This window comes from Triticum aestivum, chromosome 5B (genome assembly GCF_018294505.1).
Source record: "Triticum aestivum cultivar Chinese Spring chromosome 5B, IWGSC CS RefSeq v2.1, whole genome shotgun sequence".
Lineage (NCBI taxonomy): Eukaryota > Viridiplantae > Streptophyta > Magnoliopsida > Poales > Poaceae > Triticum > Triticum aestivum.
In genome coordinates this window covers 546554867-546576955 of record NC_057807.1, presented here as the reverse complement: position 1 = coordinate 546576955, position 22089 = coordinate 546554867, and positions in this window count along the sequence as shown.

Sequence of the window (22089 nt, the reverse complement as noted above, 5' to 3'; positions counted from 1 at the left end):
TGTCAGTGTGGCAATTGTGGTTGAGCACAAAGAGGCTGGGAAGGAATATCCGGTTCAACGGCCGGTTTACTATATCAGTGAGGTGCTCATCGAGTCAAAGCAACGATATCCGCATTGACAGAAACTGGTATATGGGGTTTTAATGGCGAGTCGGAATCTCAAGCAATACTTTCAAGGCCATCCCATCACAGTGGCCAGTTCTGCTACTTTGGGTGATGCAATTCAGAACAGGGAGGCAACTGGCCGGGTTGCAAAGTGGGCAATTGAGCTTGGCCCACATGGGTTGAAGTATATGCCTCGGACATCCATCAAATCTCATGCGCTTGTTGACTTCATCAATGATTGGACCAAGTTACAGGCACCGGAGGATAAACCGGATAACACATACTGGACTATTCACTTTGATGGATCCAGGCAATTGGAGGGTTCAGGGGCTGGAGTTGTCCTTACTTCCCCTTGAGGTGATAAAATTCGTTATGTTCTCCGTTTAATGTTTCCTTGTACTAACAATGCAGCCGAGTACGAGGCTTCACTCCACGGTCTCCGTGTGGCCAAGGAAATGAATTTAAGCCAGGTACAATGCTTTGGAGACTCTGATCTGTTGGCCCAGCAAGTTTCTGGCACTTGGGATTCTAAGGATCCACTCATGGAGGCTTACAGACGCGAGTTGGATATTGTGGCGGGTCACTTCAAAGGTTATCAGGTTGAGCATATTGATCGGCAAAAAAACGAAGCAGCAGATGCTTTAAGCCGGCTAGGATCTCAGCGTAAACCGATACCACCCAATACCTTTTTAGATATCTTGCATAACCCGTCTGTTAAGTTGCCTACAGAGGAGGATTTAGCTGTTCCTGATCTGGAGGCCCAATTGGTAGCCGCTTTACATGTAATTATGGATTGGACGGTTCCATATTTGGCGTATATGAACCGGGGTGACCTACCGGATGATGAAGTTCTAGCCAAACAGATAGTCCGGTGATCAAAGTCCATGGTTATTCACAATGGCGAATTACACCACTGCAGTGTTTCAGGCGTATTCCAGCGTTGTTTTTCTCCTGAAGAAGGCCAAGAGATTCTACGTGAGATCCATGAAGGGGATTGTGTTCACCATGCCGGTTCAAAGTCCCTGGTGGCTAAAGCTTTTCGTCATGGGTTCTATTGGTTGACAGCTCATGCTGATGCTGAGGATCTGGTAAAGCGGTGTGACGCTTGTCAGAAGTTTTCACGCCGAGCTCATGTTCCGGCTCAAGAGCTACAGATGATTCCCATCACTTGGCTGTTTGCTACTTGGGGGCTTGATATGGTGGGACCTTTTAAGCGATCCAAGGATAAGAAGACCCACTTGTTGGTGGCGGTTGACAAGTTCACTAAATGGGTTGAAGCGGAGCCCGTAAGCAAGTGTGACGCGGCTATGGCGGTTCAATTTATCAAAAAGATCATCTTCCGCTTTGGCTTTCCACACAACATCATCACGGATAATGGCAGAAACCTTTCTAAAGGTGAGATGGAGGACTTCTGTCAGAGAGAGCACATCCGGCTTGATATAGCATCCGTGGCTCACCCCCAGTATAATGGTCAAGCCGAGAGAGCTAATCAAGAAATTTTGAAGGTTATCAAGCCTCGGCTCATGGTTCCTTTAAAGCGGACGCTGGGTTGTTGGGTGGAAGAATTACCTTTGGTGTTATGGAGCATCAACACCACCCCCAACAGATCAACGGGTTACACACCTTTCTTCATGGTTTACGGGGCAGAGGCGGTCCTCCCAAGTGATATTCGTCATGATTCGCCCCGGGTTGCTAATTATGTTGAAGCGGACAATGAGCAAGCACGCCAGGAGGCGTTGGACCTGGTAGATGAGAAGCGGGACATGGCTTTGGCTCGTTCGGCGATTTATCAGCAAGACCTACGGCGTTATCACAGGCGCCGGGTTAAAACAAGAACCTTTCAAGAAGGCGACTTGGTGCTCCGGCTCATCCAGGATCAGACCGATATGCACAAGTTATCCCCACCTTGGGAAGGGCCCTTTGTGGTCAGCAAGAATTTGCACAACGGATCGTACTACCTCATTGATGTTCAAGAGCACGTAGACTCACACAAATCTGAGGAGGAGACCCGACGACCTTGGAACATAGCTCTCCTTCAGCCTTATTACACCTGAGCCATAGGCTTCTCTTATGTACATATTTTGACAATGTATATATTATGATCAATATAATAAACCGGCATCCTTGCTATAAGCAGGGCCTCTGCCATTTTCTTCAAATATCTTTTGGTTACATGGGGGCTTCAGCTGACAAAGCGGAGTTTTGCCTGTTAAACCGGCTATCATGCCACAATACAGCTTGGGAGCTTCACACCCAAGGGGCCAAAGAGAGTCAGGATGCTACGCACAACTCAAACATAGGCACCCATTGAGCACAGCTCACAAAAATTACTTGGGGTGAGGGAGTCCTGGATAAGGGGGTATCCGGACAGCCGGACTGTATACATCGTCCGGACTATTGAAGCGTGAAGATACAAGACTCAAGACTTCGGCCCGTGTCCGGATGGGACTCTCCTTTGCGTGGAAGACAAGCTTGGCGATCCGGATATTATATTTCCTTCCTTGTAACTGACTCCATGTAAACCCTAGCTCTCCAGTGTCTATATAAACCAGAGAGGATGGTCCTTAGAAGGTCTATCACAATTACAATCATACCATCATAGGCTAGCTCTTAGGGTTAGGCCTCTACGATCTCGTTGTAGATCTACTCTTGTACTACTCATATCTTCAATATTAATCAAGCAGGAAGTAGGGTTTTACCTCCATTGAGAGGGCCCGAACCTGGGTAAACATTGTGTCCCTTGCTTCCTATTACCATGAGCCTAAGACGCACAGATCGGGACCCCCTACCTGAGATCCGCCGGTTTTGACACTGACATTGGTGCTTCAATTAAGAGTTCCTCTGTGCCGTCGCTTCAAGGCTTGATGGCGCCTTCAATCGTCAATGACACGGTCCAGGGTGAGACTTTTCTCCCCGAACAGATCTTTGTGTTCGGCGGCTTCACACTGCGGGCCAATTCGCTTGGCCATCTGGAGCAGATCGACAACTACGCCCCTGGCCACCAGATCAGGTTCGGAAACTTGAACTACACGGCGGATATTCGCGGAGACTTGATCTTCGACGGATTCAACCCTATTGTCGGAGTAAATAACCACGGGTAGCCTAACCGGCTCCCTTTGGCCCTCAGAAAAAACAATGGGCTGACGGAGCCTTGAGGCACCCAAGACGCGGGGCCGCCTTCTTCCGGCCGGCTATCGCCTGAGGCGACTAGCGGAAGGCGGCCTGGTCATAAAAAATCTTTGGGGGACGCCACAACAGGACCGACTCCAAGAAAGCCGGCCCATGCAGGGCCGACTCCAAGAAAGCCGGCCCATGAAGGACCGGCTCCAAGAAAGCCAGCCCATGGCAGGTAGCCATGGGCCGCACCCGAAAGTCGACCCCCCATAACAGTGATGAGACGGGGCGTGGCTACAGTGGACCCTACCACCCTCGAATCTCGGAACAAGCATGGCTACAGTACCGCCATACAGGGCGGATAGCTCCTGTCCGGCGAGGCACTGTTGCCATGCGAACCATGACGCATCCATGACGGGACGCTGGTACGGCCTAGATGCGGCGGGCCCCTTCGGTCAGAGAGACATCCGAAGGCGGCCTGGCCTCCCCTAGCCGGCCTAAGGCCAGGCCGGCTTCCTGCAGCCGGCTTGCCCCCCCTCCTCGGGGCGCGCGCACCATCAAGCGTACAAGACGAGGTAAGGCTACAGTGAGCGCCTGCAAGACGGCGGCACTGTAGCCATGCTTACCTCGACAAAGCCCTCATCATCAGAGGCGAGGCGACAGTAACCAGCCCCCGACAAGACCCCCCAAGTGGTGGGGCCGGTAGCCGGCGGGACCCATCAGTCGGCGGGCCCCAGAAGCCGGCGGACATAGACACTGATAGCCTGGGCCCATGCCCAGGCTGGATTACCATTGTACCCCCGGGGGTAGGCTTATATAAACCCCCCGGGATACCCATGCAAAGGGGGAGACCCTGATAGTTTTAGCCATGACATAGAGGGAAGAGAGGAGCGAGCCGTGCCCTTCTTATTGTTCTCACCGAACAGCTCTAGGAGCAGCTTGTAGCAACATATTCATCTAGTGATCATGCGGAGACCCCGCAGAGCAGCAGTAGGGGTGTTATCTCCACAGAGAGCCCCGAAGCTAGGTAAGATTCGCCGGCGTGCATGTATTCGCCTCATCCCGTTTCCAGGCACCGGCGACATCTTACTGGCTCCCACAATGATAAGCCATCCGTTGGCATATGTCGCACCTACCACCTGACATTTGGCGCCCACCATGGGGCCAGGTGCACCGTCGTCCGGAGACCTGCTCTGGAAGGGAACCCTCTTCCTCCCCAGTGAGCGTAGCCAGCCCGGCATGCCCGATGGCGCTTGCCCCAACGCGCCGCAAAGCATCGACGACGCCTGCACAGCGAGCTGCCTCGCCGATCTTCTTGGTGAGGCTCGCATCTCCGACGAGCCCACGTTCGACGCGGGCACAGGCTGCCTCGAGAGCCGCCTTGTCAGCCTCCTCAACCAACTCCACGTCTCCGGCGAGCCTACCACGGACTTGGATTCGGTCGGCTCCACCAACCCGATGCTTGTCGATTCCGACACGGGTCGCTCGACGCCTTCCCCTCCGACGTGATCGTCTTCGACGACCCTCTCCCTCGAGCCGACAGTGGCGGCAGCACCATCACCGAAGTGTTTTTCATCAGCCACGGCGCCGCCTTCGACGAGAACGCCCACGACGCCCTACAGTCCGCTTTGCACGATCTGTCCGCCCCCATCCCGGCGGACGCTGATGCTGAGGCGCTGGAGGCACGCCGCCTTGCCCTCCTTGCGGAGGGCCAGAAGATAGCCACCATGAGACGCCTCATGGAAGCCCACCAGCGCGAAGTCGACCGCGCCTCCTTCGGCACGCCGCCTCCGGAAGGGCCAAGCCGAGTCGGCGTCGTCAAGAAATGCAGCACGGCCATCGCCAGCATGCTGGGCGCGGACCGCCCAGTCTACGCCACGCCCCTCGAGAACTTGCGCGCCGCCCAGTCGATCGTTGATGAGGTAAACAGACTGGGGGCCGACGAGCTCGCCTACATGACCAGACACATCCAGCAACTGATCTATGCGGCCGCAACACGGCATGAAGCCGATGTCCGAGCTGGAAGCCCCCTCACCGAGAGCACGGCGTAACGTCACGCACACCGACTACGGGTGGCGCCCGTATGAGACAGGAGAAGGAACCGGCTGCCAGCTGCAGCCGGACTCGCATTACCATCGAGCGCGACGCAGAAGGCCGCCCCGAGCAGTGGAGCGATGAGGCAACCTGCCTCCTCCTCCGCCTCGCGGGGAAAGATATCCTCCCCCGCCGCCTGTCGAGCATCCGACTCTCAGCGGCCGACTTGGTCGCCGTGAAGGAGTCGGCGAGAATGATGCCCGCCATCGGATCGACCGCCTAGCGCGATCCCTGGCCCTGGAAGAAGAAGATGATGTCGGCCTGCCTTGTTTCGGCCCCTGCATCCACGACGAGCCCTTTCCCAAGGGGTTCTCACTCCCAAGAGACATGCCCAAGTACAACGGCTCCATGAAGCCGGAAGACTGGTTGATCGACTACTCCACCGCCGTTCGCATAGCGAATGGCAATCGACGCGTTGCCATGAAATATGTCCCCCTGATGCTCCAAGGCACGGCATGCACCTGGCTCAATAGCCTCAAGCCTTACAGCATCAACAACTGGCTGGACTTCACGGAAGCCTTCATACGCAACTTCACCAGCACCTACAAGCGGGCTCCCAAGCCCCGACAGCTCTCCTTGTGCGTACAAGGGCCTAACGAATCAACTCGCGACTACCTCACACGTTGGGACGAGCTCCGCAACTCCTACGAAGGGGTGCACGAGGTCCAGGCCATAGAGTACTTCACCGCCGGGTGCCGCGAGGGCACTCTCCTCAAGCACCAACTCCTCTACGACGAGCCGGCAACCCTCGATGAGCTACTGATCATCACGGACAAGTATGCCACAGCCGACTCCTCGATGAAGACAGAGCTCTGGGTAGACGCCTCCGGAAAAGTGCTGACGCCGGCTCCCAAGACGCCGGCTGGAGAATCAAGCCGGCGCCCGTATCAAAACGACCACAAGCGCAAGGCCCCTATGTCGCCTTCCACTGGTCGGCAGGTGGCCACGATCGAAGAAGAACAGCCTGAGGGACGGCCGGCTCCGAAGAAGCAGAAGGGCAGTAGGCTGGCTTGGCAGCCGGCTTTCTCCTACGAGAAAACCCTCGACGCCCTCTGCAAGTTCCACAACGGCGCGAAGCCGTCCAACCATACAACACGGAAGTGTCATTGGCTCACCCGAATCTCCAAGGGCGAGGGGCTGTTGCCGCCTCCGCCTACAGGCCAGCCGCCTCCTGTCCCGCAGCAGCCGGCCACTCGGCCTGCAGTTGGAGCCATCCAAGACGAGTTCCCTGACAAACAAGCCGCCTACATCGTGTTCACTAGCCAGACAGAAGATCGGCGCAGCCGGCGCCGACAGCAGCAAGAAGTCAACGCGGTCGCCTCCAGTAACCCTGAGTTCATGCATTGGTCAGAGAAGCCCATCAGCTGGAGCCGGGATGACCACCCTGAGGTGATGCCATCTCCTGGCTCCTATGCCCTGGTTCTGGATGCCACCCTGGCAACAGAGAGGCATGCCGCCCGATTCTCCCGCGTGCTAATAGACAGCGGGAGCAGTATCAACATACTGTACCGAGATACAATGGAGAAGCTCAACATCAAGCCGAAGCAACTCATGCCAAGCCGGACTGTGTTCCACGGCATCGTACCCGGCCTGTCCTGCTCACCAATCGGCAAGATCAAGATGGATGTCCTCTTTGGGGACAAGGATCATTTCCGCCGAGAGGCAATATGGTTCGAGGTAGTGGATTTGGAGAGCCCGTACCACGCATTGCTAGGCCGACCAACGTTGGCCAAGTTTATGGCTGTGCCCCACTATGACTACCTCAAGATGAAGATGCCGAGTTCCAAGGGCATTATCACCATAGCCGTAGACTATAAGAAGTCCTCTGAGTGTGCAGCAGCCAGCAGTCGGCTGGCCGAGTCCCTCGTGATCGCCAAAGAAAAGAAGATGCTGGATCGAATTGTGACCTTGGCTGGCAAGCAGCCGACCTTGTCCCCTGACCCCAAAGAATGTGAAGCTCAAGGTTCTTTCCAGCCAGCAAAGGATACAAAGAAGATACCTCTGGACCCGGAGCACCCGGAGAGGCACGCTGTCATAGGCACGGGCCTTGACAGCAAATAGGAAGGCGAGCTCATCGATTTCCTCCGTGAGAATCGGGACGTCTTTGCATGGTCCCCCAAAGACATGCCGGGTGTCCCGACGGATTTCGCCGAGCACAATTTACACATCCGATCTGATGCAAAGCCGGTCAGGCAGCCCTTGCGCCGCCTGTCGGAAGAGAAGAGAAGAGTAGTCGGAGAAGAGATAGCCCGGCTTCTGGCAGCCGGCTTCATTATGGAAGTGTTCTTTCCAGAATGGCTTGCCAACCCGGTCCTCGTGTTGAAGAAGAACAAGAAGTGGCGCATGTGCATCGACTACACCAGCCTCAACAAAGCCTACCCTAAAGATCCGTTGGCCCTGCCAAGGATCGACCAAGTGATAGACTCCACAGCCGGATGCGAGCTGTTGAGTTTTTTGGATGCTTATTTAGGCTACCACCAGATAAAGTTGAACCCGGCAGATCGCTTGAAGACCACCTTCATCACCCCATTCGGAGCTTTTTGCTACCTGACTATGACATTCGGCTTGAGAAATGCCGGTGCCACCTTTCAGCATTGCATGCAGAAATGTCTCCTCAAGCAACTCGGCAGAAATGCCCACGTCTACGTAGACGATGTCGTGGTGAAGACGGAAAAGTGCGGCACCCTGCTGGAAGACCTCAAGGAGACCTTTGAGAATCTACGCCGGTTTCAGGTCATGCTCAACCCGGAGAAATGCGTGTTCGGGGTACCAGCCGGCCAACTCCTGGGCTTTCTGGTCTCCAAACGTGGCATCGAGTGCAACCCAGTGAAGATCAAGTCTATAGAGAGAATGAAGGTCCCCACCAAGCTGCGAGACGTCCAAAAATTCACAGGATGCTTGGCGTCTTTGAACCGCTTCATGAGCCGGCTCGGAGAGAAGGCTCTCCCCTCTATCGACTGATGAAGAAGTCTACTCACTTTGAGTGGAATGACCAGGTGGACCAAGCTTTCCACGAGCTGAAGAAGATGTTGTCCACACCACCTGTCCTGGCGGCCCCAACTGACAAGGATCCCATGCTCCTCTATATCGCCGCTACTAGCCGGGTAGTCAGCACGGTCATCCTAGTCCAGCGTCCCGAAGAAGGCCGAGCTCAGCTAGTCGAGAGGCCAGTATATTATTTGAGCGAAGTACTGTCCACCTCAAAATAGAACTACCCGCACTATCAGAAAATGTGCTATGGTGTGTACTTCGGCTCCAAGAAACCCAAGCCCTACTTTCAAGAACATCCCATCACGGTCGTATGCACTGCCCCGCTTGCCGAGATCATAGGCAGCTGGGATGCATCCGGCCGAGTGGCGAAATGGGCCATCGCGCTGGCTCCTTACACCGTCTACTATTAGCCCCGCACCGCCATCCAGTCACAAGCATTGGCCGACTTCCTCGTCGACTGGGCCGAGACCCAGTACCTGCTGCCGGCCCCCGACTCCACTCATTGGCGGATGCACTTTGACGGATCCAAGATGCGCACCGGCTTGGGAGCCGGCATTGTTCTCACTTCTCCCAAGGGCGACAAGCTCAGATACACACTGCAAATCCACTTTGCCGCCTCCAACAATGTGGTCGAGTACGAGGCGCTCATACATGGGCTCCGTCTAGCCAAGGAACTCGGCATCCGCCGGATCCTGTGTTATGGTGACTCAGACTTAGTGGTTCAGCAATCATCCGGCGACTGGGATGCCAAGGACGCAAACATGGCAAGCTACCGTTTCCTTGCCCAGCAGCTCAGATGCCACGGGTCGAGTTCCTTCACGTGCCACGGGCCGACAATGAGCAAGCAGATGCCCTGGCACGAATAGGCTCCACCCGGCAAGCTATACCAACCGGCGTCGCCCTCCAACGCCTCTTCAAGCCATCTGTCAAGCCGTCTCCGGAATCCAGTTCCATCTTCGTGCCACCTGACCCCGACATAGTCGGATCCGACTTCGGGGACCAGGCAGGCGGCCCGGGGACTTCGGCAGCCGGCTCGGGGACTGCCATAGTCGAACCCGGCCCGGGGACTGCAGCAACACAGCAGGCGGAGGCCGACTCCAACTCCTCACAACCCAGCCCGCCCACCCTGGTTGCAGTAGCTGTTTTGACAGTCGAAGAAATCACAGCTCCATCATGGGCCAAGCCCATCCTCCGTTTCCTGGTAAATGGAGAGCTACCAACTGACGAGATCTCGACAAAACAAGTCCAACGCCGAGCCGGAGCTTACACAATAATGAACCAAGAGCTAGTCAGGCGCAACGCTACCGGAGTCTTCCAGCGCTGCGTCGAGCCAGAGAAAGGCATAGCAATCCTCGAAGACATCCACCAAGGTGAATGCGTCCACCATGCTGCCTCTAGGGCGCTCGTCGCCAAAGCATTCCGCCATGGATTCTTCTGGCCGACTGCTCTGGAGGACGCCAAGGAACTAGTCAAACACTGCAAAGGGTGCCAAGTCTTCGGCTCCAAGCAACACCTGTCGGCTTCAGCACTTAAGACCATCCCCATCACTTGGCCCTTTGCTGTCTGGGGGCTGGACATGGTCGGCCCATTCAAGACGGCACGCGGCGGCATGACACATCTGCTTGTCATCATGGACAAATTTACCAAGTGCATTGAAGCAAAGCCGATCAAGAAACTGAATGGGCCGACTGCCGTAACATTCACTACGGATATCACAACTCGGTATGGCGTGCCACACAGCATCATCACCGACAATGGAACACATTTTGCCAAGGGAGCACTGGCACGTTTCTGCGCGACACAGGGCATCCGACTGGACTTAGCGTCCGTTGCCCACCCGCAGTCAAACGGCCAAGTCGAGCGAGCAAACGGTCTCGTCCTCTCCGGCATCAAGCCCCGACTGGTCGTGCCGCTGGAGCAGTCGGCCGGCTGCTGGCTCGACGAGCGGCCGGACGTCCTCTGGAGTCTGCGCACTACCCCAAACAAGTCAACCGGCTTCACCCCTTTCTTCCTTGTATATGGTGCCGAGGCTGTCATCCCAACTGACATCGAATTCGACTCACCTCGGGTCACCATGTACACGGAGGCGGGGGCTAAAGAAGCAAGGGAAGACGGCGTCGACTTGCTGGAAGAAAGCCGGCTGTTAGCCCTCAGCCGGTCCGCCATCTACCAGCAAGGTCTGCACCATTACCACAGCCGAAGGGTGAAGCCAAGATCCTTCCAAGAGGGAGACCCTGTGCTCCTTCTGATACAGCGAACAGCCGGCCAACACAAGCTCTCAGCACCTTGGGAAGGCCCCTTCGTCATCAGCCGGGCTATGGGAAACAACTCCTATTACTTAATCGACGAACAAAAGCCGAAGGCACGCAAGAGAGACGACTCCGGCAAGGAGTCGGAGCGCCCATGGAACGCTAATCTTCTTCGAAGATTTTACAGTTGAAATGCAGTATGTATCACACTACCTTTTGTATTAAGTATCAGACAATGGGCCCCCCGAGGAGTTCTCGGGGACTACCCTATTTTATCTATGTATACCGGGTATCATACCCATGGTTGCCCCACTACATTTATTTTCTCCGTTCGGCACTGGGTCCGACTAGTCGGCCCGGGGACTAGCCGCCTTGAGTTATGTCAAGGTTCTACCTGCAGTCAGACAAGTAATGTGCCGACACGAAAGCCCTCTCCCGCGAAAGGCATAGCTCGAAAAATCGACTGCCGACTAGCGAGAGTTGAAGGCGGAAAGGACGCCCACATGAAAAACGGCTAAGGACTAACGAACTTACATAACACAAGCCAGCTTCCCCCTTGCCAACCGGCTGTTGAAGCAGCCGGCTGGCCGGTTTCCTTTCCTATTTTGCTACAATCTAAGAAAGCTCGAGTACTTGCCTTCCCAGACGGTTGAACTCCTTACCCGGCCACAGACTGCAGAGCAGCTGTCTGGCTGGGAAGGCGGCACCCAAGGGAAGGCGGCAAAGGAAAAAAGCCGAGAGATAAAAAGCAAGTAGGAATGGAAGCCAAGTTCACGCATAATAATATTTACACAAAAGGCCTTTGAGAGGCCGGCATTCAACGAAGTTTGAATACACCCCTAGTGGGTGGAATTGCACAAAGATAACAAGTCTGTTCAAAGAGTGTCGAGCTGGAAAATAAAAACAGTAAATCAGGCCAAGGGAGTGCCCGGAGCGTCAGGAAGATTGGTTGAGACGACAGTATCGGCTAGAGAGTGGCCGGCTGGCGAGTCTCGGCCTGGTCATCACAGGTAGCAGGCGGGGCATTCGTGTGCGCCTCGTTGCTGGAGGCACGATCAGGCTGAGGCTGGCTGGTCGCTCCAACATCCGGCACAGTGTCTTCGCCGTCTTCCTCCTCCTCCTCTTCACCCTCGTCGCTGGAGTCAATCTCCTCCGCCGAGTCTTCGCCATCGGCCGGGTTCAGCCCGAACCACTCTTCCGGCTGCGCGATGCCGTCCTCGTTCACCTCAGGAGCAAAGGCGCTGGTGTCGGTGCAGTCGGCGATCGCTGAGGCGCGCTGGATGATAGCCGGCCGCACCGCCTCCATCTCCTCGTCAGCCTTCTGCCACCAGCTGCGCAGTTGGTCCAAGTTCAGCCCAAGGTACCAAGCCGGACGACCTCTAGCGCCCGGTGGGCGCCAGATCGAGCTGCTGAAGCCTTCTAGGCCTCAAGGCGGCCGACGGCTACCTCCAGCCAGTCGGCGGTACGGCTGGGGGTGCGAGGAATTACTTCGCCCGGCCAGAGGGCGGCCAGCACCTGTGCTCCAACATGATGAAGCCGGCGGAGCATGCGGTAGGCCGGCTGAAGGCAGGCCTGGATCGCCAGAAGCTGCTCCTCAAGCGACCGGTTGGCAGCCGGCGCGATCTCAACCCCAGCCTGCCATCGGGCCTCACGATGAGCTTCGATGGCTTGGTTGGCAGCGACAGAATAGCCAGGAAAGTACTCTTCACAAAGAAGAAAGAGACAGAGGAAGTCAGAAGACAAACTGGCCTACAAGGAACAAGCAAATTGAAGAAGAAGGCAGCCTACCGTCAACCAAATCCTCGACTCGGCCGTAGCCTTTGCTCAGAGCTTGCCTTGCCTCAGCCCAGCTTGCTGCCTCGGTCTAGTATTCGGCTTTGAGGGCGGCCTCACTGTCCTGCGCCGCCTTCAGGGCCGCCCTGTGGCTTTCCTCCTGGCCGGCCAGGCGGTCACGCTCCAGGGCCAGAGCACTGAGCTCGCCCTCCTTGGTGCGAAAAGTGGTCTGGGCCACACCCATTTGCTGCCTCAAGTTCGCGTTGGCTCCTACCAACATGGAAGGAAAAAGTTAAGAAAGAAGTCGGCAAGAAAGATCCGACCGACTGCTCAGCAGTCGACCCGAATCTCGAGGACTACATCTAGTGGGTGCGCTGGCGCGCCCCCACATGAGATAAAGAGACAAAGACACTCACGCTGGCTCTCTGTCAGATCGGTGGTCCTTTGATTTGCCTCCCGGACTTGGGAGTTGAAGGTAGCGGTGTGGAGGTTGTGATCATCCTGCGAAGGCAAAAAGCAAATCAGTAAGGCAAAGTCTTCGAAGAAGTTCCAAGCCTCCTGCTCAGCAGCCGACTCAGAACTCGGGGACTACACCCAGTTGGTGCGCTGACGCGCCCCCATGGAAAAAAGCATGAGCAAGAATACTGTTGGAAATATGCCCTAGAGGCAATAATAAAAGGATTATTATTATATTTCCTTGTTCATGATAATTGTCTTTTATTCATGCTATAATTGTATTATTCGGAAATCGTGATACACGTGTGAATACATAGATCACAATACATCCCTAGTAAGCCTCTAGTTGACTAGCTCGTTGGTCAACAGATAGTCATGGTTTCTTGACTATGGACATTAGATGTCGTTGACAACGGGATCACATCATTAGGAGAATGATGTGATGGACAAGACCCATTCCTAAGCATAGCACAAGATCGTGTAGTTCGTTTTGCTAGAGCTTTTTCAGTGTCAAGTAGCTCTTCCTTAGACCATGAGATCGTGTAACTCCCGGATACCGTAGGAGTGCTTTGGGTGTACCAAATGTCACAACATAACTGGATGACTATAAAGGTGCACTACAGGTATCTCCGAAAGTGTCTGTTGGGTTGACACGGATCGAGACTGGGATTTGTCACTTTGTATGACGGAGAGGTATCACTGGGCCCACTCGGTAGTGCATCATCATAATGAGCTCAAAGTGACCAAGTGTCTGGTCACGGGATCATGCATTACGGTACGAGTAAAGTGACTTGCTGGTAATGAGACTGAACAAGGTATTGGGATACCGACGATCGAGTCTCAGGCAAGTAACATACCGTCTGACAAAGGGAATAGTATACGGGGTTGCTTGAACCCTCAACATCGTGGTTCATCCGATGAGATCATCGAGGAGTATGTGGGAGCCAACATGGGTATCCAGATCCTGCTATTGGTTATTGACTGGAGAGCTGTCTCGGTCATGTCTACATGTCTCCCGAACCCGTAGGGTCTACACACTTAAGGTTCGGTGATGCTAGGGTTGTATGAATATGAGTATGCAGCAAAACGAATGTTGTTCGGAGTCCCGGATGAGATCTCGGACGTCACGAGGAGTTCCGGAATGGTCCGGAGGTAAAGAAAACTATATAGGAAGTGCTGTTTCGGCCATCGGGATAGTTTCGGGGTCACCCGGTATTGTACCGGGACCACCGGAAGGGTCCCGGGGGTCCACCGGGTGGGGCCACCTATCCCGGAGGGCCCCGTGGGCTGAAGTGGGAGGGGAACCAGCCCCTAGTGGGCTGGTGCGCCCCACCTTGGCCCCCCCTGCGCCTAGGGTTGGAAACCCTAGGTGGAGGGGCGCACCACTTGCCTTGGGGGGCACTCCACCCCCCCTGGCCGCCGCCCCCTTAGGAGATTGCATCTCATAGGGCCAGCGCCCCCCCCTGGGGGCCTATATAAAGGAGGGCAGGGGGAGGGCAGCCGCACCCTGTGTCTTGGTGCCTCCCTCCCCCTGCTACACCTCGTCCTCCTCCCGCAGCAGCTTGGCGAAGCCGTGCCGGAGTTCTGCTGCATCCACCACCACGCCGTCGTGCAGCTGGATCATCATCAACCTATCCTTCCCCCTTGCTGGATCAAGACGGAGGAGACATCACACTGACCGTACGTGTGTTGAACGCGGAGGTGCCGTCCGTTCGGCGCTAGGATCTCCGGTGATAGGATCACGACGAGAACGACTACCTCAACCCCGTTCTTTTGAACGCTTCCGCTCGCGATCTACAAAGTGGTATGTAGATGCATATCTCCTTTCACTCGTTGCTTAGATGAACTCATAGATGGATCTTGGTGAAACCGTAGGAAAATTTTTATTCTCTGCAACGTTCCCCTACAAATACTCACCCAAACGACCGCCCGGGTCGTAAGAAACTCTGGGGTACATTGCTGCAGCGCGGAGGCTTGAGCCTGAAGCCGGCTGCGAACATCTTGCGCCGCCATGTTCAACATGGCCATCCCACCACCCGGCGTCCATCCCGGCGAGCTAGCTGTGGCCGACTCCAGATCATGCGACAACGAGCTGGAGCCGTCCGCCCTCTGCGGATCCGGCTCTGAAGCCGCCCTTCCCGCGCGGCGGCGAGTCGGCGACAGGACTACAAGGTCCACCGTTCCAGTCGGCTCTCCTCCCGCCGGCTTCTCAGGCGGCACCTCGGGCTGGCTACCTTGGCCAGTCCCTACCGGCGGAGGCGGCACCACTTCTCCCTCCGGGATGACTACGTCGCCCCCCTTCCTCTCCATCACCGGCGGGTCGCGGCCGATTTCCTCCGTCGGGGGCACCGGGACGCCCGGGAGCGCGGAGCGGAGGGGGATGACAAGTTGCGGAGGCTGGCCACGCAGGGCCTCCGTCGCCCTCTCCGCGGCCTCGGCTTCCGCCCGGGCCCTGGCTGCTGCGTCGGAGTGCGCCTCGGCCGACTCCGCCGTCGTCTCTTGGGCCGACTTGGCGGTGGCTGCCCTTCGCTCCTCCACCTCCCGCTCCTCCCGCGCCTCCTGCGCGTTCTGCTCCATCGCCGCCTGAAGCTCGGCATGGGGGTCTATGCGACGGGAGCCTGCAGATCCTCCTGCTCCGCCGCTATGGAGGCGGTGGTGGTCCGCTCAAGAGAAAGCTGGGCCCTCATTGGCAATACGGAGAAAGGGCTTAGAAAAACATCGACTAAAGAAAGAAAGAAAAAGGGCGTAAGGGCCAAAACTTACGCCGAGACCACCTGCGGCTGCTTCACCACTTTGCAGAAGCGGGCCGCCTTCGTGGCCGCCTCGTCCCGCTTGGTCGCCACCGCCGACCCCTTAGGCTTCTTCGGCCGGCCTCCGATGAGAGTCGGTGCCGCTCGGCGCTTTTGTGCGCCTCCTTGCAAGGTCGGCCCGCCGGATGGGCCGGCGCCTTGGGGGTCGGTCGCCGGCTGGCGGCGCGGAATGGGATTGGCCTCATCATCATCGGGCTAGTCGTCAAAGCCAGAGGTGAAGCCGGAGCCGCCTGTCTCGCCGCCGCCCCCTGTGGCGTCGTCGTCCAGGGCGGCCGCCCCCTGGTCGGCGTCCTCGGAGTCGTCCACCTCGCGGTCGGGGGCGAACTCGCGCTCCAGCCCCGCAGTCCCAGCCGAAGGATGAAGGAGAGGATTCTGATTGAAGGCAAACCGACTAGTCAAGAGTCGGCCAGAAAAGAAGATTGGGAAACAAAGAAAGAAAGAAAATTTACCAAGGGCAGTGGATTGGCGTGAGAGTACGGCGCCTTGCCATACTGCCAGTCCTCGATGAGCTTGCAGTTGGCGATGTAGTTCACCATGTACGACACCTCTTCGTGAGGCATCTTCCTGGTGCTGCGCCGGCTCAGGTCGAAGCGGCCGCTCATCTGACAGATCAGATGAGGGCGGCCCTAAAGCGGGAGAACCCGGCGCTCAATGAAGGCGGCGATCAAGTCGGGCCCGGTCAGGCGCTCCAACTGGACTAGCACCCGAAGTCGGGCGATGGCACCGGCTCCAGCCGGCGTTAGCGACCTGGACCGGTAGGACCAGGAAGCCGGCCTCGCAGCCGGCGGTCCGGCCACATAAGCCGGCAAGTTGACATAATCGGCATTCGAGGCAACGTTCTTCACGTAAAAGTAAGAACGTTGCCAGAGCTTCACTGATTGGATCAGCGCGATAGGAGGGAAGGGGTTGTCGGCGGAGGATCTCCTTATGGCGATGAAGGCGCCACACGGAGCCAGCACGCCCGCGACGACCGTGCCGAGCTTGGATTGGAAGAGCTCCCCCTAGAGCTCGATGGTGGGGAGGACGCCGAGGAAACCCTCGCACAACGAGACAAAGGCCGACAGCACCACCACCGTGTTGGGGGTGAGGTGGTGCGGCTAAAGCTGGTAGAAATCAAGAAATGTGCGGAAGAAGCCGCTCGTGGGGAGGCCGACGCCGCGCAGGCAGTGCGAGTAGAAGATTACTCGCTCGCCTTCCTCCGGCGCCGGCGCAACCTCCCTCGCTAGCGCAAGGCGGACTCACACAAGATGCTCGCCGGGCAGCCGCCGCGTCTTGCGGAGGAAATCAATGTGGTCGTCGCGGACGTTGGAGCCGCCCCAAGAGCTCGACATCGGAGCCATGACGGCAAGCGTGGCGGCGGAGAGTGCTCAGCGCGGAGGTAGCAGGCCTGTGGCATGCTGGGAAGAGGGAAAGAACGGCGGAGCGAGGCACGGCGATGGGCTACCGCGGCGAGGAAAGGGAGGGGGCGAGGGCGAGCGAGCGAACAACTGTTGCTCCCCCTCCCCACCCCTACTTATAGCCTCGCGCGGCGAAGCCGAGGAGGCGAGGAGCGAGGGGGGGCGTGGGATTAACTGCGCCCACTCCCCCACGACCCGCGATTACTGCGCCTTGATGACGAGTGGGAACCGCCGACGTGCGGTCGGTTTCGGGCCACAAAGAATCCGCGCACGGGCCGAGGCGCGGAAGTGGTGGTCCCTGGCCTGCAGCGGCGTCCCGTCGCGCGCGTGGGCTGGCAGGACCTTCCAGCCGAAGGAAGCCATGCGGCGCGCGGGTGGCGGGCGGCCAGCCCGCCGCTTGGCGGGCACACCAGCTTTTTTCCCGCCTTAGGAATTTGGGAAGGCTTCGCCGAGAAGGCACGCGCAAGGGAGGCCGGCTCCTAGCCTTCGGCTCTTCGGGACAGGAAGCTAGCCGAGCTTCCTGTTCCCCCTTCAGCCGCAAAGCCCAACCAGCTTCGGGGACTACTGTCGGAGTAAATGACCACGGGTAGCCTAACCGGCTCCCCTTGGCCCTCAGAAAAAAAACAATGGGCTGACGGAGCCTTGAGGCACCCAAGACGCGGGGCCGCCTTCTTCTGGCCGGCTATCGCCTGAGCCGCCTAGCGGAAGGCGGCCCGACCGTAAACATTCTTCGGGAGACGCCACAACAGGACCGACTCCAAGAAAGCCGGCCCATGCAGGGCCGACTCCAAGAAAGCCGGCCCATGAAGGACCGGCACCAAGAAAGCTGGCCCATGAATGACCGGCTCCACGAAAGCCGGCCCATGGCAGGTAGCCATGGGCCGCACCCCAAATTCGACCCCCCATAACAGTGATGAGACGGGGCGTGGCTACAATGGACCTTGCCACCCTCGAATCTCAGAACAAGAATGGCTACAGTACCGCCGTACAGGGAGGACAACTCCTGTCCGGCGAGGCACTATTGCCATGCGAACCATGACGCATCCATGACGGGCCGCTGGTACGGCCTAGATGCGGCGGGCCCCTTCAGTCAGAGAGACATCCGAAGGTGGTCTGGCCTCCCCTAACCGGCCTAAGGACAGGCCGGCTTCCTGCAGCCGGCTTGCCCCCCTCCTTAGGGCGCGCGCACCATCAAGCGAACAAGACGAGGTAAGGCTACAGTGAGCACCCGGAAGACGGCGACACTGTAGCCATGCTTACCTCGACAAAGCCCTCGTCATCAGAGGCGAGGCGATAGTAAACAGCCCCCGACAAGACCCCCCAAGCGGTGGGGCCGGTAGCCGGCGGGACCCACCAGTCGGCGGGCCCTAGAAGCGAGCGGACGTAGACACTAACAGCCTGGGCCCATGCCCAGGCCGGATTACCATTGTACCCCAGGGGGGTAGGCTTATATAAACCCCCCGGGACACCCGTGCAAAGGGGGAGATCCTGATAGTTTTAGCCACAACATAGAGGGAAGATAGGAGCGAGCCGTGCCCTTCTTCTTCTTCTCACCGAACAGCTTTAGGAGCAGCTTGTAGCAACTTATTCATCTAGTGATCATGCGGAGACCCCGTAGAGCAGCAGTAGGGGTGTTATCTCCACGGAGAGCCCCGAAGCTGGGTAAGATTCGCCGGCATGCATGTCTTCGCCTCATCCCGTTTCCAGGCACCGGCTATGTCTTACTGGCTCCCACAATGATAAGCTATCCATTGGCATATGTCGCACCTACCACCCGACACCTGTGCCAGGAGCACCGGACAGTCACGACGAGCACGGACCATACCCGCTGTCAGACAATGCACGAAACATCAACCCTGCAATAGCCCCGGATCTAAATCCGGAACAGGTTGCGTTGCCCAAGGACGGAGGGGTGGACCCCACCCCGCAGGCCGCACGCTCACCGGTGGTGGAGCCGAACATAGGTCTCACCTCTGTGGAGGCCTGTAACCCCGGACCCCCGGACTCGTATCCGGCTGATGGTTCTGGTCCACACACCCTCGAGCCAGCCGAGCCAGGCTGGGCTCCGGCAATGGAGTTTACCGCTGCGGACATCTTCAAGCGCTCGCCCTTTGGCGACATGCTGAAGTCATTAAAGTCTCTCTATTTGTCAAGAGGCTCTGGGCCGAACTATGTCCGGCCTAAGTGGGAAGCAGGCAACGAAGGAATTCGCTGCCCACCCACCACCCACTTCATCGCCACAATCGATGATTTAACCGACGTCCTTGACCTCGGCTCCGAAGACATCGACGGTATGGACGCTGATGCAGGAGAACCTCCAGAATCTCTTGGGCGCGAGACTACTACCTTGTCACACGATATATACATGGTGGATACGCCCAAGAAGGATGACAGCAATAATCCGGAAGATAAAACACCCAGATAAAAGCCAAAACGGCGGCGCAGACGCCGCTCAAAGTCCAGCAACAGTAAAAATAGCGACAAGAGCACAAAAAAGGATTGACATACCAGTAAGTCCCGAAGGCAGTAACGACCACATGGACCCAGCGATGGAGCAGTGCGATCCAGGTCACACCAAACCGAGTTCGGAGCAAACACCCATCAAAATGATCAGGAGGGGCGAGCTCATGAAACCGCCCCAGAACAGGAAAACAGTCCAAATGACGATGCATTCATCATTCTGGATGGACGAGTGGAATGAGACAACCTCCACCGAAAGCTTATGGCCACAACAAGAAGTCTAGAGAAGCAGAAGCAACAGATCAAAGCCGCACAGCAAAAGCTCAGTCGCAGATGGAACAAAGTGCTATACACTGAAGAACGATATGGCGACGATCGCCATACCAAAAGCTATCCAAAGCGCAAGCTACTGCCAGAATTCGACGACGAGGCCGTTCAACCAAAGAATAATACGACCAGGAGACCAGACGTACCGCCCCACAACTGCAACAGAACGGCTACTAACGCCGCTCACGATCTGTGTGAGCATCTGGACAAGAAAGCCAGTGCAGCTAGGTCCACCTATGGATCTAGAGGACACACTCCGGCGAGGGACTATGGTCACCCAAACACTAATACAAGCCAAACACCAGTTCGAAATAAACTCCGGACACAACAACAGTCGATCACATGCCACGGCGTGTCCAGATACAGAGGGGCTGCTCACCCCCTGTGCTTCACTGAAGAAGTACTGGACCATGAATTCCCACAAGGTTTTAAACCTGTGAACATAGAGCATATGACAGAACGACAGACCCATGGGTCTGGATCGAGGATTTTTTCCTGCATATTCACATGGCTCGTGGGGATGACCTCCACACCATCAAATACCTTCCCCTCAAGCTGAAGGGACCAGCTCGACACTGGCTGGAAAGCCTCCCCGAAAACTCAATTCGAAGTTGGGAGGAACTAGAAGACGCTTTCAGGGCCAATTTTCAAGGGACTTATATCCGGCCTCCGGATGCAGACGATCTAAGTCACATAATCCAACAGCCCGGAGAGTCCGCCCGCAAGCTTTGGAACAGATTCCTCACTAAGAAGAATCAAATTGTTGACTGTCCGGACGCTGAAGCCTTAGCGGCATTCAAACACAACATCCGTGACGAATGGCTCCCCAGACACCTCGGCCAAGAAAAGCCAAGGACAATGGCAGCCTTGACAAGCCTTATGACCTGCTTTTGCGCGGGTGAAGATAGCTGGCTAGCCCGTAAAGGCACTAGCGACCCCAGCACATCCGAAGTAAGGGATGGCAACGGGAAGCCACGGCGTAATAAAAACAAACGCCAAAACAAGGAAGAGAGTCTGGATAACACGATGGTCAATGTTGGATTTAGGGGCTCTCGACCTGATTAGCAAAATAAGCCATTTAAAGGCAGTAAAGAGGGACCGTGCGATCTAAACAGAGTTCTGGACATACTATGCCAAATTCATGGCACCCCGGAGAAACCTGCGAACCACACCCATAGAGAGTGTTGGGTCTTCAAGCAGGCCGGCAAATTGAATGCCGGACACAAAGGGAGTGAAACACCAAGTGAAGACGAGGACGAACCTCGCCAGCCAAACACTCGGGGACAGAAAAAATTCCCGCCAGAGGTTAAAATAGTAAACATGATCCACACGACTCACACATTCACAAGAAGCCATGAACGCGCGCTCAGAGACGCGCACGCTGTAGAGCCCATCGTACCCACATATGACTACTGGATGTCTTGTCCGATCACTTTTGATCACATGGACGGCCGAACTAGTATTCAGCGCGGAGGATCACATGCGTTGGTGCTTGACCCAATAATTGACAGATACCGTATCACCTGTGTCCTTATGGATGGCGGCAGTAGTCTCAACTTAATATACAAGGACACTGTCTGCAGGATGGGGATAAACCCATCTAGAATTAGCCAAAGCAACACCACCTTTGAAGGGGTGATACCAGGCGTTGCAGCCCACGGCAGGGGCTCCGTTGTGCTGGAAGTAACATTCGGCTCCCCAGACAACTCCAGAAGTGAAGAAATGCTCTTCACCATCGCACCCTTCCAAAGCATCTATCACGCACTGCTAGGAAGAACGGCCTTTGCCCGCTTCAACGTATTGCTGCATTATGGCTACCATACACTCAAGATGCCTGGTCCACGTGGCGTCATCACTGTTAGCGGAATCGCAGAGCGCTCTTCACGCGCAGAGGAACACGCGACGGCCCTGGCGGCCAGACTATAAGCGGCCTCTAAAACCAGAAAACATGACTGGTCATTATGAACCACAGACACGGTTAGACGAGTCCGGTAGCCCGGACAAAATTCAACCGGGCATCGTATATGTAATCCCATAGCGGAAACCAGGGGCTATAAATATTTAATATAGCCCCACACTTGGCTCAACCTTATTGGCAGGCCATCATCTTACACTTTTACTATCAATCTCATGCTTACATTGTACTCTCCTAGGAGTTTTCCTCTTTTTTCCACAGGCAACGCTCCGCGATATCCTTCCAGGATACGGCACAACAGAGACAAAGGTGCAGACGTGCAGCAGGGCCCTGCCCAACAAGTTTCTTTTTAGATTAAGCCCCTGTGTAAACCTTTTCTATTGCCTCTTGTTGCTTAAA